This window comes from Mytilus galloprovincialis, chromosome 1, assembly GCF_965363235.1.
Source record: "Mytilus galloprovincialis chromosome 1, xbMytGall1.hap1.1, whole genome shotgun sequence".
NCBI lineage: Eukaryota > Metazoa > Mollusca > Bivalvia > Mytilida > Mytilidae > Mytilus > Mytilus galloprovincialis.
In genome coordinates, this window is record NC_134838.1 from 1440721 (window position 1) to 1459859 (window position 19139).

At 34.2% G+C, this 19139-nt stretch overlaps 1 protein-coding gene across 2 annotated transcripts in view; it reads right to left on the bottom strand.

Moving 5' to 3' along the window:
• Positions 1 to 19139, bottom strand: part of LOC143062655 (tyrosine-protein phosphatase Lar-like) — a 174863-nt gene that overhangs the window by 136548 nt on the left and 19176 nt on the right. For both annotated transcript variants that reach the window (XM_076234356.1, XM_076234435.1), the window contains exon 3: positions 4999 to 5178. The gene's annotated coding sequence lies outside the window, so the exon portion shown is untranslated. The remainder of the gene's footprint in view (positions 1 to 4998; positions 5179 to 19139) is intronic.

Consider the following 19139-nt stretch of genomic DNA (forward strand, 5'->3'; position numbering starts at 1 on the left):
TGAACCAAGATATTAAAACACAGATAGGCATGGAGGCACGTACTACACAGAATAGTTATCCATGGAGGCACGTACTACACAGATAGGCATGGAGGCACGTACTACACAGAATAGTCATCCATGGAGGCACGTACTACACAGATAGGCATGGAGGCACGTACTACACAGATAGGCATGGAGGCACATACTACACAGAATAGTCATCCATGGAGGCACGTACTACACAGATAGGCATGGAGGCACGTACTACACAGAATAGTCATCCATGGAGGCACGTACTATACAGAATAGTCATCCATGCAGGCACGTACTATACAGAATAGTCATCCATGGAGGCACGTACTACACAGAATAGTCATCCATGAAGGCACGTACTACACAGAATAGTCATCCATGGAGGCACGTACTACACAGATAGGCATGGAGGCACGTACTACACAGAATAGGCATGGAGGCAAGTACTACACAGAATAGTCATCCATGGAGGCACGTACTACACAGATAGGCATGGAGGCACGTACTACACAGGTAGGCATGGAGGCACGTACTACACAGATAGGCATGGAGGCACGTACTACACAGATAGGCATGGAGGCACGTACTACACAGAATAGTCATCCATGGAGGCACGTACTACACAGATAGGCATGGAGGCACGTACTACACAGATAGGCATGGAGGCACATACTACACAGATAGGCATGGAGGCACGTACTACACAGATAGGCATGGAGGCACGTACTACACAGAATAGGCATGGAGGCATGTACTACACAGAATAGTCATCCATGAAGGCACGTACTACACAGAATAGTCATCCATGGAGGCACGTACTACACAGATAGGCATGGAGGCACGTACTACACAGATAGGCATGGAGGCACGTACTACACAGAATAGGCATGGAGGCAAGTACTACACAGAATAGTCATCCATGGAGGCACGTACTATACAGAATAGTCATCCATGCAGGCACGTACTACACAGATAGGCATGGAGGCACGTACTACACAGAATAGGCATGGAGGCACGTACTACACAGAATAGTCATCCATGGAGGCACGTACTATACAGAATAGTCAACCATGCAGGCACGTACTACAAAGATAGGCATGGAGGCACGTACTACACAGAATAGGCATGGAGGCACGTACTACACAGAATAGGCATGGAGGCACGTACTACACAGAATAGTCATCCATGGAGGCACGTACTATACAGAATAGTCATCCATGCAGGCACGTACTACACAGATAGGCATGGAGGCACGTACTACACAGAATAGGCATGGAGGCACGTACTACACAGAATAGTCATCCAATGAGGCACGTACTATACAGAATAGTCATCCATGCAGGCACTTACTACACAGATAGGCATGGAGGCGTGTACTACACAGAATAGGCATGGAAGCACGTACTACACAGAATAGTCATCCATGGAGGCACGTATTACACAGAATAGTCATCCATGGAGGCACGTACTACACAGATAGGCATGGAGGCACGTACTACACAGAATAGGCATGGAGGCACGTACTACACAGAATAGTCATCCATGGAGGCACGTACTACACAGATAGGCATGGAGGCACGTACTACACAGATAGGCATGGAGGCACGTACTACACAGAATAGTCATCCATGGAGGCACGTACTACACAGATAGGCATGGAGGCACGTACTACACAGAATAGTCATCCATGGAGGCACGTACTACACAGATAGGCATGGAGGCACGTACTACACAGATAGGCATGGAGGCACTTACTACACAGATAGGCATGGAGGCACGTACTACACAGAATAGGCATGGAGGCAGGTACTACACAGAATAGTCATCCATGAAGGCACGTACTACACAGAATAGTCATCCATGGAGGCACGTACTACACAGATAGGCATGGAGGCACGTACTACACAGAATAGGCATGGAGGCACGTACTACACAGAATAGTCATCCATGGAGGCACGTACTATACAGAATAGTCATCCATGCAGGCACGTACTACACAGATAGGCATGGAGGCACGTACTACACAGAATAGGCATGGAGGCACGTACTACACAGAAAAGTCATCCATGGAGGCACGTACTATACAGAATAGTCATCCATGCAGGCACGTACTACACAGATAGGCATGGAGGCACGTACTACACAGAATAGGCATGGAGGCACGTACTACACAGAATAGTCATCCATGGAGGCACGTATTACACAGAATAGTCATCCATGGAGGCACGTACTACACAGATAGGCATGGAGGCACGTACTACACAGAATAGGCATGGAGGCACTTACTACACAGAATAGTCATCCATGGAGGCACGTACTACACAGATAGGCATGGAGGCACGTACTACACAGAATAGGCATGGAGGCACATACTACACAGAATAGTCATCCATGGAGGCACGTACTACACAGAATAGTCATCCATGCAGGCACGTACTATACAGAATAGTCATCCATGCAGGCATGTACTATACAGAATAGTCATCCATGGAGGCACGTACTACACAGAATAGTCATCCATGCAGGCACGTACTATACAGAATAGTCATCCATGCAGGCATGTACTATACAGAATAGTCATCCATGGAGGCACGTACTACACAGAATAGCCATCCATGCAGGCACGTACTATACAGAATAGTCATCTGGTTTAGTTTAACAGCAAACTTTCTCTAATATCAATTACAAAATTTCAGAGTATTGTCATGAAACTTTTCCCATTTTTCCCATTTTTCATTTAACATAACGAATGTCTTCAAAACAAGCATCTTAAGACAAAAGAGACATGAGTACGTTACTGAAATTACATAATATAGTCAGACTCTCAAACAAAAAGAACTTTTTAAAAAGACACCATGTATTGTTGTGCTTTCGACAGAACTAATTAATGAGATGAAATATCTACCAAAAATATCAGTGAAATACGGACAGCATTTGAAATCTAAACAAACAGGTTTTAAATCTAATTACTTAAAAGCAACCTCGTAACCTAAATTTGAAAACTGATGGAAGATTTAATTATAACGTGCAGCTTGGGAATCAATTCTGCGACAAATTTCATTTTAATTCCAAACAGCCTCAGCAAGATAAAGCACCATAGTGGAAAAGCATGAAGTCATTGATAAAATTTAATTAAATCACAATTTGTACTTTCAATTTTGTTATTTATCATCAAGTGAGGTAAAAAAACAATTTTTAAATCTGGTATGAACTAAAAATTTCAAATGAGGAATTTTGAATAGGAAATTATGTTTTTTAAACATTATGCAATGAGCAAATTGAACTTCCCCTTTTTTGTCTATTAAGATGAGGAGGAACTCTGTAGGGATCAAAGTTTACTTCATGGTGTTCTGTTTAGGTATTGCTTTAGCCTTTGGTGCTATATGTAGGTAATGCTTGGCTTAAGGTGTTCTGTTTAAGTAATACTTGAGTGTTATATCTAGGTAATGTTTCACCATTACCATTGGTGTTATGTTCACATGAATGTAATGATCCACCTATGTTGTTATATTTAGGCAATCCACAATGCCTGGGTTTTGGTGTTCTGGTGTAACACCACTAATTCGGGCCCAGCCAGAAAGCACATACCAGAAAGTTGTACATATTTAACAGAAAATAGTTCCTACACATGAGTGTAACTTTCAAAATATGTAGGAAATTTAGGTATTTTTGGTATCAAATGAAAGCTGAAGGACTGGTGATCATTGTAGAACACTTTTGGACTTTTGATTTTGAATATTAAAAAAAAATGCACCAAATTTTAAAAAGAGGGTACATTTTGTCTGTTTGTCAGATCTAAAGTACCTGTTTTGGTACATTCAAAATTCCGGGAACCAGTTCTTTCTTATATGCCATTAAAGGTATGTTGATTTTTTCAGTACAAGACACCATAAAGTGTTGCTTTGAAATGCAATGATTGCCACTTTATTTGAACTTAAAACAAGAGGTGTCCCTGCTTGAAATGCAGGAATTTAACATAGAAAGCAATGGGACCATGAATTAGTGGTGTACTTCCTTCTATTGAGATAGTGCTTGGATTTAAGTTCTGTTGATATAATGCTTTGATTTTGGTGTTCTGTTGAGATAATGCTTGGAATTTTGTGACCTGTTGAGATAATGCTTGACTTCTGGTGTTCTGAAGAAATAATGCTTGGATTTTGGTAATCAGTTGAGATAATGCTTAGATTTTGGTGTTGTAGAGATATTATGCTGGACTTTTTTAAGTTGTAGAGATAATGCTAGACTTTTTGGTGTTCTGTTGAGATAATGATTGGCTTTTAATGTTCTTTTGAGATAACGCTTGTATTTGGTGTTATTTTTATGAAATGTTTGGCTTTTGGTGTCCTGTTTAGTAATGCTTCACTTTTGGTGTTCTGTAAAGAAATACTTGTTCAGTGTGTACGTGTCCTTTAGATGTTCTAATAGGGTGAGTTTTTGTTTTTGTTAACTGAATATTTATCTGAATTACTGCATTTCCAAAAAGATATAAAACCATTTTCTGGGAAATGTTCTTTTAATATATTTCTATATATGTGCAAAGGCCTGTTGGTGACCTTCTGTTGTTGTCTGTTCTATGTTGTCAATATAATAGAATTTGATGTGACTGTCATACAAGGTTTAATCCACCATTTTCTACATAAGAAAATGCCTGTACCAAGTCAGGAATGTGAGTTTTTGTCCATTCGTTTTATTTGTTTTAGTGTTTGGTTTTGTTATTTGGTTATAAACATTCCCTTTTGAATTTTCCACGGAGTGCAGTGTTTTTGCAATTTTACTATTTTTTACCCTGGTGACATAAAAATGTTAATTTTGAACCATTTACTCTTTGAGAAAAACTGACTGTTGTAAAAAAAGAACACACCTTAATTTTTTTAAGCAACGATTTTAAAAGCTGTGTCATAGGGATAAAAATATAAAGTTTTAAAATGTGGCATGTTAATCCTATATCAAAATGTCAAATTTACATAATTTTTATTCACTTACCTTTTATTTTAATCAAATCATTAAACGTTTATGACTGTTAAAACTTTTATGTTGTAAATAATATTTGTAAATCTTGTGGAATGTAAATAGTTATCTGGCATTAGTTCTCTACCAATCTCTGACTCCACTTTAAGTCATGATCTACGCTGCATGTCAAGTTGTTAAGCCATCTGCAGACACCTGAAGAAAATAGTAATACTTATTCATCGCTTAATATATTTCATTGCATTAGACATAATATGTGAAAAGTATCAGACTTTATCTTTTTAAGTCAGTTAATTATCAATAACATTATCCCCTATCAGATATTGTCTGAACTATCACAATTTGATTGTCCATATTAAATCTCTTATGAATACAAAACAAGCTAAGATCTTACATTTTTTAGCCTGAGTCGATATATGATGCAACACAAGTCCTTCAATAGCAGAAGAAGAAAATCAATGGACATCAGATATAAAACTGCCTTAACCACTGGCTCTCCAGATCGAACATCTAATGTAAACAATGGCTCCAAACTCGTATCTTATAAAGAAACTAGTAACTCACAAGAGATTACAGCAGTCTTAGACATTTACTTCTGACAGCCAAAAGGGGGGGGGGGGCAAGAAATGAGGGCAATGCTCTAAACGCTTCTTACTGAAATAGACGTATTTACACTAGTATTCAAATCTGTTAATTTAGTTCATGTAAAAGTTTGCATCACCATTTAAAACATTTAAAGTCATAACTAAAAAATGATTGTTGCATGGACTAATGAAGGATTTGTTGACAGATTAAGGGTCAGTCTGTGCAAATTCACCTAAATTGTCAGAAGTTTAAATACATCTATTGGTTGTTCAGTTATGGCATAAACCATACTGTTAACACATATTATTGCAACCTTTTCATAGGACAAAAATAATGCAAATAAAGTTCATTTCAAATGTGTTTAACTTGGATATCCACTTTATATAGTGATCAAATGTACCAGGATCATAATTTTGTACGCCAGACGCGCGTTTGTTCTACATAAGATTCATCAGTGACGCTCATATCCAAATATTTATAAAGCCAAACAAGTACAAAGTTGAAGAGCATTGAGGATCCAAAATTCCAAAAAGTTGTGCCAAATACGGCTAAGGTAATCTATGCCTGGGATAAGAAAATCCTTAGTTTTTGGTAAAATTCAAAGTTTTGTAAACAGGAAATTTATAAAAATGACCACATTATTGATATTCATGTCAACACCGAAATGTTGACTACTATATAAGAGGTCATCAACAAAAGTTAGAAAACCAAACAGAAGTTAGGCTAAGCTATGTCATAAAAGGCTAAAGATGTGAAAAACTATTAGCCAAAATAAATTGGTATTCTTTACTTACGACCCAGGAAGAAATCACCAATGATAAGTTTAGTAGCTTCCTGTTGCAAAGAAGGGTTCAGAACAAGTATAGGAATGTGTTGCCAACACATTAGATTGACCAAATGATTAAGTCAGGCTCAGTTAATATTCTCAGAAAACAGATTATCATAAATATCATGATACCTATAAATATTATCTTTATGGTCTTCAAAACATGGATTGCCAGCAGGCATTCAAAATAACAATTAATTTCTCCATAGGGAACAATACCAGTCTTTTTTTAAGATACGATTTTAATAAGATGTTTTTCTTGACCCACCTTATGTCGGTAAACATTTATCCAGATATCTGTATACTAAATAAATTGAAAATTTCTTGTCCAAAAAGAATTCATTTTGAAACTTGTTATTCATGTAATAACCTCGCATATTTTACAAGAACATTGGTCACCTTTCTTCTGAGTTTTTTTATAGACAGTAAAAACACAAGCATATAACTCAGCTTACAAGTTGGTGTTTCAATTATTAACTTGAAATTAAGACAATTTTTTATTCCAACTGTCTCAAATATAAAATAAAGTTTTGATTAGTAATCTATTAAACATTGAAATGAAAAGCCTTGACAGCTGTATTTAATTCTTTAGAATGGATGTGTTTTCTATTTGAAGATGTGTCTCTGGAGAATTTCAGTCTGAAAGGTCAGCTATCTATTCTTTATTCAAGTTAAATTAAGGCTTTAATTCTCTTCATCAATTATTCTAAGCAAGTTTAAATGCATGAATTCATTACTATAAGGTCAATAATTGGTACTTTTAATATTTAAATGAACAATATAAACCAACAATATTAAAGTATATGTCAACCTTTCATCATGTTCCATTAAATTTTAATCACTAAAATGTAAAGCTGGAGATCGGAATGCTATTTAATTACAGTGTCTTATAATATACAAGCTAAAGGTGCATTTGTCATGACTCATCTTGCTTCTAAAGTCTCATATTATCAAGAGAGAGACTTCAGATTATGTTGTTATGGATGTGTATTATATTGATACATTGAAAAATACCATTTTAAGTCTTTGCATATCTATTTTTAGGAAAAATAAGGAGATGACATTTGTTTTCAGTAGTCATCTGTTTAAACTGACCTTAAGCATCTAACTTAATCAAATAGCAAATGATCAAAAACATTAATTAACTCTTCTATCAATTCTCTTCCTGGTTCAGGTTAATTGGACATTTTCTGTGTTTAATATCATCCAATCAATTAGTTACTTTTTTTTTACTGGGAAAACTCAATTATTTTACTACATAACATCTATTTAAAAAGTACTTTAATTCTATCCCATAATATACATAGCCCTTAGATTTCTCAAATACCCTCAAAAACAATTGAACCATGAAATCTAGACCAGATGAACACATATTTGGCATATATTTGAAAATTAACATCATAATGAAAATATGAATATAGTTTCAAATTGATGTGACAACTTATAAACTTCATGGGAACTACCTTCAAACAAAACTTATATACAGGATGGATAGAATCACAGAGAAAAAAAACATCAACCCCTATAACCGAGCATAACAAAAATTCTCATTATTTTGTTATAAATGCATTATTGATGCATGCAAAAAGAAAACAAAATGAGGGTCCATGATGACTGAATTAAGTATTGGTAAAGGTTGTTTGGAATAATACATTTTAATAACGGGGTTAAGGATACATAAATAGTTATCAAAAGTACCAGGATTATAATTTAGTACGCCAGACCCGCGTTTTGTCTACATAAGACTCATCAGTGACGCTCATATCAAAATAGTTGTAAAGCCAAACAATACAAAGTTGAAGAGCATAGAGGATCCAAAATTCCAAAAAGTTGTGCCAAATACGGCTAAGGTAATCTATTCCTGGGACAAGAAAATCCTTAGTTTTTTGAAAAATTCAAAGTTTTGTATCAGGAAATTTATAAAAATGATACTAGATGTTAATAACATTAAAGATAAGTTGAATTATCATCCAGTAAATGAAATGTACCGATATTATCAATACAAAGATACCAATTATACATTATGACTGATCATGGAGTAATACTTTAGCATATGTAAGTTTCAATTAAACTGTGTTCCAGTGTTTTACAATCAAATAAATATTAAAGAGAAACAGGAGCTTCTTTGATTGATCATATGATCAAAACACAATATGAATTATAGATACCGTAAGCCGTAAATTCAGTGACTTTGGTGTTAAATCATTCGTAAACATCTCTTTTAGTGAAAAACCAAATGCAATTTATAACCCCATATGAATATTGACTGTGTGTTTGATAACAGAATCAATTTGACTTCCATGAGGGGATGCTAGTCCGACGTAATGATTTTTTATAAACGGATTAGTGGCATTGATTTACAGTTGGTCAATGTTAATTGTTGCTAATTGGAACATGATGACGACCTATACCAACACTTCAAATAATATAGGACAACCTGACGATCCAATAATTCAATAAGTTACATGTAAATTACATTTGACATATACCCCATGTTAAATTTAAACTAGAATGTTAGAATGAGTATAATTGATCATGGCATGCACTTACAATGCTACTTCCCTTCAATACAAATGCATGTATCAGACAATTTCTTGTCTATATTTTACTAGATACCCTGTGCAGTGTTGGTGTGGTTTAATAAGAAGAAAAGAAAAAGTTTACACCAGAATTGTATAATGAAGTTCTCCAAATCTTATTTTCCCACAGACGGCCTTAAAGAAAATATTTTTGGTCCTCACTATTATTTCTACCAGGATTGTGTCGGTCTTTGCAAAATTTTGATGCCATATGGTTAAAACTTTCAGACCAGGACTTTTTTAGAACTCTGAGACACTGGACAAGTATGAAACTAGAGAAGCAGTGACAGAAAAGAAAGATTTTAATAGAAAATATAATCATATAATCTTATGCCCATTTTTTTATGTTGATCAATCAACAAAGTTTTCTGAAACTATTTCTGAAGTGGACCAGCTTATTTCCTCATCAGACATTGAGGAATAAAAGATTAAAAATCAGACTGAATTTCTATGCCAATCAAAGTTTTAATGCTTTAAAGCTTTTTTCTGTTTAATGTTCTATAACTGTGACAGTGATAATGTGTTTTAAACTGCTTGTTATTTATTATAAGTCTTCTTTAGAATTCATGCTGAACAACAAGCATGTCCTGCAAAAGCCAAGATACTACATCAGAAGATTTAAACAAAAGCCATATGTAATCAAGTTTATGAGTATAAGAAGATTTTTCTATAATTTTCATATGCTTTTTTATGTCTAAAAGCCAATTAAATTTTGATTATTTATACCACAGCAAATTTGTGCAAGTCACTGAATAACTTTGTTAAATATTTAGGTAGATGGTTGTTTCTATATACAGTAGGTCTTTTGAAAATGAATAAAAATGGTCAGATGGCTAAAAATGTTACGTCAATTATGTCCAACAAATAATTATATCCAAGTTTAGATTTCTATAAAGACAAAAATCATTTGAAACTGAGTGAGTTCATGCATACTAAAGTTATCACATGCATTTGTTTTAATGACAATACCTAAGCTTGAATTAGGGGTATCTAGTAGGGTACGATATCTAGTAGGGTACGGTATCTAGTAGGGTACTGTATCTAGTAGGGTACATCTCTTAAGTCACAATATAAAAATAAGGAGATGTGTGATTGCCAATGAGACAATTTTCTACCAGAGTTCAAATGAATTAAGTTTATCTAATTAAATTAATCCTGGACTCCACATGCCACACATCAATGAAAGTTATTTATTCTGCAGATTGTGTAACCTCTGGCAAAACAATCAATCATTCAAAAATATTTATAAACATTCAATTAACCTTAAGCTATCATTAAGAGATGTTTTTATAATGATACAAAAAACTATAGTGAAAATTACATGTATGTTCTAAACTTCTAGACTCCATCAATCAAGGGGAAATAATTAGGAATCTCTAATGGTACCAGCCAAAATAAGACTTATTTCTACATAAGTTTTGATGAGAAATCAATAATGCCCTATAGGCAGCCTAAGGTGGAAGACTTTTTTTACTTTTTTTACAATGACTGATTTCTATCATCAGTGATAATTAAATCAATAAGTAAGATTTCTCTCTTCGGCTTCATTTATGCATAATGTTATATGAACAGGCTAAAATATCAATACAAACTTCAATAACTAATTTTCTGATCAATTATTCTGCTATTGGGAATCATACAATTGCTGTTTAAATAGTTCCATATCAGGAAATTTTATCTTTGAAATCATTTTCATGCCTAACCAAACATCAAATATTGGTTTTATGCTTTTAGAAGGTTTTGTTCTTTTTATTAAAAGTCCTTGTAAAAATCCATTAAAACTCAAAATCCTATCAATATTTTATTATCAAAGACATTATTCTCCATGCTACTATAGAAGTGAAATGTTTGCCTTCTTTTCTTCACAGGCCATAATCATATATCACACAAATGTAACCTTTCAATTCACAAACTTTCAAAGAATAACAACCAAAAGTATTAAAATACCATCTGCTGATTATATCAAATACAAGGTATACATACTGGAATGAGACAGCAACCTAGAAATATAGAGTAAACAAAGACAAGCAGTATTTCCTATTGAAGGTCAGTGGTTTTCTCTGGGCACTCTGGCTCCCTTAGATCCACCAATAAAAACTGGTAATAGCCCAAAAGTGGTGCTTCAAAGTGGCTTTAAAACACAGAAAACCAAAAAGAGCAACACAATGGTATGGATGGCAAGCTAAAATTGTGAATGAAAAAGAATCGGAGAAAACCCATGATCCGAGCCTTCAATTACTCTATACTTCAAAACATCATAATAATTACTATAGAATCTTTACCAGCTTCACACAAAAAGTCAATGTAATACAACATTTCAATTATAAAACAACAAAATTTTCAAAAGAACATGTAGTATCTAAGAAAAAAAAAACACCCAAGGAAACTTTTATATCTAAATTATTATTTTCAATGATGCACTTTCCTCACAGTGACACAAAAAACAAATATTGTCTCAGGTTTAAATTCTAAGCTGAATGATTTAAATTGCATACACATTCAATTAAGAACGAAGTCCTCAAAATAATGAGTAGGTGAGCAATGATATAATCTAAGATTGCTCAGAGACCAATTGACAGTTTTGGAAACAAGTGGGTGCTATATTAGGTCCACAGGCTAAACAACCATCAGAGCAATCCCATACTTCTTACAATATTGATTATCAAAAAACATTTAAGAAAAAAATGCCCATACTGATTAGAATAGTAGGAACGTGTACTAAACTTAAGGTATATGCATGCAGAGTTTAAATGCTGGATATATGCTGCCTGCTTTACTGATAATGCCTGAATTAAACAGTAAAAGCCTCTAAGATTCATTTTATTTTAGAAAAGGAAGTCTCTAAGATAAGTAATGCTAAAATTGTAAATTCTATTTTTGATTAGAATTTTCTGGCACACCACCTCAGGGTCAAGATTTTCTCGCTGTATTGAAGACCCCTTGTTGACCTTCTGCTGTTACTGGCCCTTTGGTCAATGTTGTGGTCTTTTTGACATATTCACCATTTCCATTCTTAATTTTACAATATTGTTAAATTGGTTCATGTAAAATAAAGTTACATAACAACTTCATAAATCAATGAAAAGATAACTTAGTCCTTTTACTTAAAATGAAGAGGGAAGGGGTGTATTTCATTTGTAATGAAAAGTAAAAAACAGATGCTCTGCAGGGCGTAGCTTTATACGACCGCAGAGGTCGAACCCTGAACAGTTGGGGCAAGTATGGACACAACATTTAAGCTTGATACAGCTCTGAATTTGGATTGTGATTAAATAGTTGACACATCATAGGTTTCTGACACAGAATGCATGTTGTCTAAGAACTTAAACTTAAAAACTTAAAAATTTTAAATTGGGCATTTACTTATTATGATCCAATATCAAAAATCTAAATACATGGTTAGATTTAGCATGTGTATCATAGAACCCCAAGAATTCAATTTTTGATGAAATCAAATAATGTTCAATTTTTAACCCTTTAGACCTCAATGAGGACCAATTTGATAACCAGGCCCAAATATTAAAAATCTAAATACATGGTTAGATTCAGCATATTGAAAAACCCAATATATTCAATTTTTGTTGAAATCAAACAAAGTTTAATTTTTGACCCTTTGGACCTACCTTAATGTAGACCAATTTGAAAATGGGACAATACTGTGCAAATGAATATTTCTTGCTATTGCGCAAAACTGTGCAATTCAAAATTTCTTGCCGTTGCACAATATTGTGCAATTAGATATTTCTTGCTATTGCGCAATACTGTGCAATTGAAGATTTCTTGCTATTGCACAATACTGTGCAATTGAAGATTTCTTGCAATTGTGCAATACTGTGCAATTGAAAATTTCTTTCTATTGCACATTACTGTGCAATTGAAAATTTCTTACTATTGCACAATACTTAATATAATAATTTTGGACCCCGATTTGGACCAACTTGAAAACTGGGCCCATATAAATCAAAAATCTAAGTACATGTTTAGATTCAGCATATCAAAGAACACCAAGAATTCAATTTTTGTTAAAATCAAGCTAAGTTTAATTTTGGACCCTTTGGACCTTAATGTAGACCAATTTGAAAACAGGACCAAAATTTAAGAATCAGAATACACGGTTATATTTGGCATATCAAAGAACCCCAATAATTCATTTTTTGATGAAATCAAACAAAGTTTAATTTTGGGTTTGGCCCATAATTCTTTGGGACCAAAACTCCCAAAATCAATCCAAACCTTCCTTTTGTGGTCATAAACCTTGTGTTAAAATTTCATAGATTTTTACTAAAGTTATTGTGCAAACACCAAGAATCAAAGCGCTGTAAGCGCTGAAGGCAGTTAACCAAAAACCAAGGCAAGCGTAATTATGAAAACTGGCAATGTTGCCTCAACATTAAACATTCATATATAGTACATTCATGTTTATCTAATGATTTATTTATTTTAAAAGGCAAATAATTTATATGTTATCAAGGTTTCAAAAGCAATGCATATATGAGGGGGTTAGGATTTGTTATATTGTCCAATACATGAATATATATGGTTTAGGGGTGGGGATCTGGACCATTTTTAATTCTAAAACAGGAAGGGAGGGGTGACCCCAGCGACTCTTCCTATATTTCATTTGATTTTTTATATTGTCACAAACATGAATATATATGGTTAAGGGGTGTGGATCTCGACCGTTTCCAAGTTCTCAAACAGGAGGGGGTGGGGTAACTCCAGGGACTCCCCCTATATTTCATTTTATTTATTTTATTGTCCTATACTTGAATATATGCAGGGGCGGATTCAGGGGGGGGTGGGTGTTGCGGGCTTGCACCCTCCTTAAATTTGCAAAGCATGGGTTGTTCTCAGCTTAATAAAGAATATTCCGATAATTTTACCTCAAATTTTTTTTAGCCTCGCTCTGCTCGGCGAAAATTTAAGTTTGTGCCCCTCCTAACCTAAAATCCTGGATATGCCCCTCATATGGTTTAGGGGTGGGTAGCTCGACCGTTTTCAAGTTATCAACCAGGAGGGGTAGAGTGGCCCAAAGAATGCCACCTATATATCATATGATTTACTTACATTTAGGTATACATAATATAGTTGCATTATTTGTGAAAATAAAGAAACTTTCAGCTACTTTAATTGACCCTTCAAAATTGAGAAAAACAAATAACCCTTCGAAATTGCAGTAATATGTTACACTTTAAAAGCATCTCACATGCATTATCATCATTTATCACTCGTCTGATAAAGAAAATTTAAACTGTGACCATGAACATGTATATTGTTAGATATACTGTTCCCAGCTGTCACTTTGTATTGGATTTTTAAATTAAAATTTGTCAAAAAGTAATTTTGAGTTTCTGTATAAAATATTTTTCTGCTTTTTCTTTCTTTTACATATATCTTTTGGTTTACAATTCTAATGTTTATATTCATTTACCATGCATAGATTTATTTTTTCACCTGCTTTGATTTATTTTGTAATTGATCGCCAAACCCGGAATTATCCTTATCCGCTTCCGGAATCGGATCCGATATTGTAAAATTTTGTCTTCACGGCCGCCATTGTTAAGTGTTTACAATGTTGATTTTGTCAATCAGATACGATTTTACTCGAATTTATACAGTATTTGTCGGCGATTTTCTGTATAAAGCTAGCGGTTGAACAAAATGAACATCGCTGTCATGAATAATAATGATAAAAATAAGTTTTTAGCTCGTTTAATTGGAGACTTTGGTGACTTGCATGGAAGGTTTGCAAAGTAATTTCTTATTTTCTTTCAAGTGGAAGGTAACTACGTCGGGCGTAGCTAGAAAACCAACTATCCTAGTCGAAATTCCCCTTGCAAAAGTGGAAGGTCGCGGACCTCGGACCACCGCTAATTTGCACACCTGCCTCCAAATTGAAAAGCTACGAAAATTTCTTTTTTCTAATTTGAAATTGCCGCCAACAGCATGAACAGTTGAACTTATTATATAATAGACTACTGACGTAATTGTACTACGTATTGATGACAAACAATATCCCTACGACTTTTGCCATTTGGGAAATCTAAACTACTTGTCTTAAGAGATTTTCGGCGATTAAATATTTCATACAATTGTTTCTTGACATCTTAGCTAAAAGCACAAGTCATAATGAACTACACAAGGATTCTTAATAAGCACTACTTCCTATGTGTAACTTCAAAACTTTTGGATAAATCGACGATCATTTAAGGTTTTTCTGGTCATATTTTTTGTAATCCAGAATAAAAAGTATTAAAAATGTGTTCAATTAGTTATATATAACATAGAAGCGAGCTAGATAATAACAATGGTAAGTATTTCAGCATTTATTGGGTAGAACACAAATCTAGGGTGCTCGCATAATGCAGCTTAACTGCATAAAAATGCTTATTTGGGACCTGTTTTTGGCACCTAATTCCTAAACTGTTGGGACTAAAACTCCTATTTCTATTAACTTTTATAAAGTTAGAGTGCGAAAACCAAATGTCTTCGGATGAAGACGACGACGACAATGCCAACGCCAACGTGATCATGGTGATACCAATATATGACCAAAAATTTTTTAATTTTTGTAGTCTATAAAAACAGGTACTTTTAATGTGTTCATTGTAATCAATTTTAAAATAAGTATTATTGCATTACAAATGAGGACTTAAGTGTAAACATTTTTTAGACAGATCTGTTCCTGCACAAAGCATGTTTATTCAATATGCATTAGTTGCATTGTTAATTACAAACAAATTTAAGTTATGAAAAGTCAACATAAAGCATCTCCTAGGCTGTAAAAGCTGCCACAAAACATTTCACATCCATTTAATCCTCAATCAAACAGAAACATAAGTTACTATGTACATAAATATCTCCAGTTAATTGAAGCCATCTTGGTATTTATTAGCTTGATTATTTTTTTGTTATTTCATACTATGTACATACACTTATTGTAAATATCTGTAAGTAAGATGAAATAAAATTTTCTTGATCAATTAAAAAAAATAATTATAAAATTATATAATTTGCACTTCTAGAACGAAACAAGCCCACTATAATTTGTACCGAGCTAAACATCAGAGGCATTGGGTGCACTTGATTACTTGGCAATTCTTTTTAACCTATGTACATATTCCCAAGAAAGATCAGACATGACAAAATTTCATTATTTTTTCAATATGACAGCATCAAGCAAGTGTCATCATTGATGAGTAACAAGGTCAAATAGAAGAAAGCAAACTAATGATAGAAATACAACTACTTTACTTGTTTTTCAATTTCACCACTTTTGTGCATACTTAATGCAGTCACTTAAGTTTGCAAGAATAAACTCAGAAATTAAAGACCCTTTAGTGAGCAAGCACATGTATCCCACACCTACACACAAGAATAGGAATTGTTCATGAATAGTAACCTGCTTGCTTAGTTTTTGTCTACCTACATCAGGTATGAATCTGATATGAAATATTTGAGTTAGGACTGACATATGGGTCAAAATCTATATAATCAACCCCATTCAGATACATTTGGATCAGTAAATCATTCTTTTTAAAAAGAAAAGACAGTCTCCTGCATATTATCCAGAGAGGGATTAAGGAGGAGGCGGGGAACAGGGGGCCTGAGCCCCCTCTTTTGTGTGAAACATTTGGTTGATTATATAGGGAATCGCTGAAACATGACTGGAGCTGGCCCCCACTTTTTGATTCGCCACTGACATATGTTGAACAAGTTTGTTCAAACTGTTTGGTCCAGTAATGGATTACAATATGGGATAAAATGTCCAGTAAAAAATAATATTTCGAATTGATGTTTTTCTATTTTCTTTCCCCAAAGACCCTCACAATAACATTGTTTATCAATATAATGCCTGATTATCCTACACTATTACAGTTTCCAATTCATTACCAATATAATCTTTGCATCTATCTAACATCTACAGGAAATTAAGTGATTTTTCTTAATAACTGGAGGACATTTTCCTGTAAATGTCAGCTATGTTCATTATTTCTAGGACATTGCTTTCTCAGCATTATTTGCTTGTTTGCCTTCTGTCAATCTTGGAGTTAATCTTACTACTCTAGGTTATAACCAGGAGCCTAAAAAGAGATTTTGGTTTATGTAAAATTACAAATTATCTTGCTTTTGTGATTACTTTAAGATATGGTTGTTTTCATTTATGATTTCAGCCATCATAGGCCCATCAATATAGTGTGTCACCTTAAGTACAAAAATCTTTTTTTTTAATTAACTATGACCTTAACCTTTGACAGTGACTTTGTGATCATAGAAATAGCTGTACCTGTTAAGAAATATGTTAACAGCATGTGCCATAATATTGTTGTTGAATAAACAAGAATGTGTCCTAAGTACACGGATGCCCCACTTGCACTATCATTTTCCATGTTCAATGGACTGTGAAACTGGGTAAAAAATCTTGGCATTAAAATTAGAAAGATCATACCATATAGGGAACATGTGTACTAAGTTTCAAGTTGTTTGGTCTTCAATTTCATCAAAAACTACCTTGACCAAAAACTTTAACCTGAAACTCCTACTTTCATTTTCTATGTTCAGTGGACCGTGCAACTGGGGTCAAAAGTCTAATTTGGCTTTAAAATTAGAAAGATCATATCATAAGCAACAAGTGTACTAAGTTTCAAGTTGATTGGACTTCAGCTTCATCAAAAACTACCTTGACCAAAAACTTTAACCTGAAGTGGGGCGAATAGACACACGGACGAAAAAACATAATGCCCCTCTACTATCGTAGGTGGGGCATAAAAAAAAAAGACTTTGTGATTAATAATAATCTTCTTATTATATGAGACCATATATGCAAGTAAGGTTGCAAACTCATATGCAGTACTTCACATAAATCTAGAAATGACTTCTCTACACAAATTTCAGTCTAATTTAGAAGCTTTGACCTTCACCTTTGATAGATGATCTCAATATTAAATATGGATCTTCTCACTATATGCGATCATTTAATAAGTAAAGTTGCCATCCCATATGAAATTAGTCTGTTTTTATTTAGTAAGAAAATGACCTTGGGCATTCAAAATCCAAAGGGATCTTTCGCTAAGTTTATGTGACCATATTATAAAGTATGGTTGCTGTCCTATATTTGTATTGCATTTTTAGCAGCCTGAAACCCATTTTTTCATAACTTTTTGTGTAGATTTAGTCATTCCAACCTTGACCTTAGACATAGTGACCTGGGATCTACTACTTGTTATATGTGACATATATATATGTATCATAACTGAACATTACCTTGCAGAATTGTCTCCCTTGAAACATATGATCATATCCTTATACTATCATTCATGTCAACAGTTACATGTAATAAAACAATAAACTAGTTATAACTCCAGTATACTTACAAAAAGTACAAAAACATGGAACACTATAAACCATTCATCTTTCAATCTTAGAATTAACAAGAATGTGTCCTTAGTACACGAATGCCCCACTCGCACTATCATTTTCCATGTTCAATGGACCGTGAAATTGGGGTAAAAACTCTAATTTGGCATTAAAATTAGAAAGATCATATCATAGGGAACATGTGTACTAAGTTTGAAGTCGATTGGACTTCAACTTCATCAAAAACTACCTTGACCAAAAACTTTAACCTGGAGCGGGACAGACGGACGAACGGACAGACAGACGGACGAACGGACGGACGGACGAACGGACGCACAGACCAGAAAACATAATGCCCCTCTACTATCGTAGGTGGGGCATAATAAAATTATCTGTTGTACTCAGCAAAAAACTAAAACAACTGTTTCATATAATTGTACATAGCATCCTTAAAGACTGTAAAACTCATTAGTTGAGCTGTCTTAACGAGTACAGTAATTAGGTCAGACGTCTTACCGTCAATGTCACCCCTGTCATGTAGGGGTTTGTGATGTATGCCTATTTACCTTTCAGCTCATTTAATCTTTAGTGGAGATGATCAGATAACACATGTTCTGACAGATTAGTATCAGCACTGTCTACATCTTCTGCAGTATCAATCAAACTAAACCTAGGTGTCTATCATTTATATTACATGTATAGGCAGATTTAGGGGGAGGGGTAGATGGGAAACATTTGGTTCATTATTTAGGAAATCACTTAAGCAAGACTAGAAGTGGCCCCATCTTAGGAAGTCTGTTAGCACCATT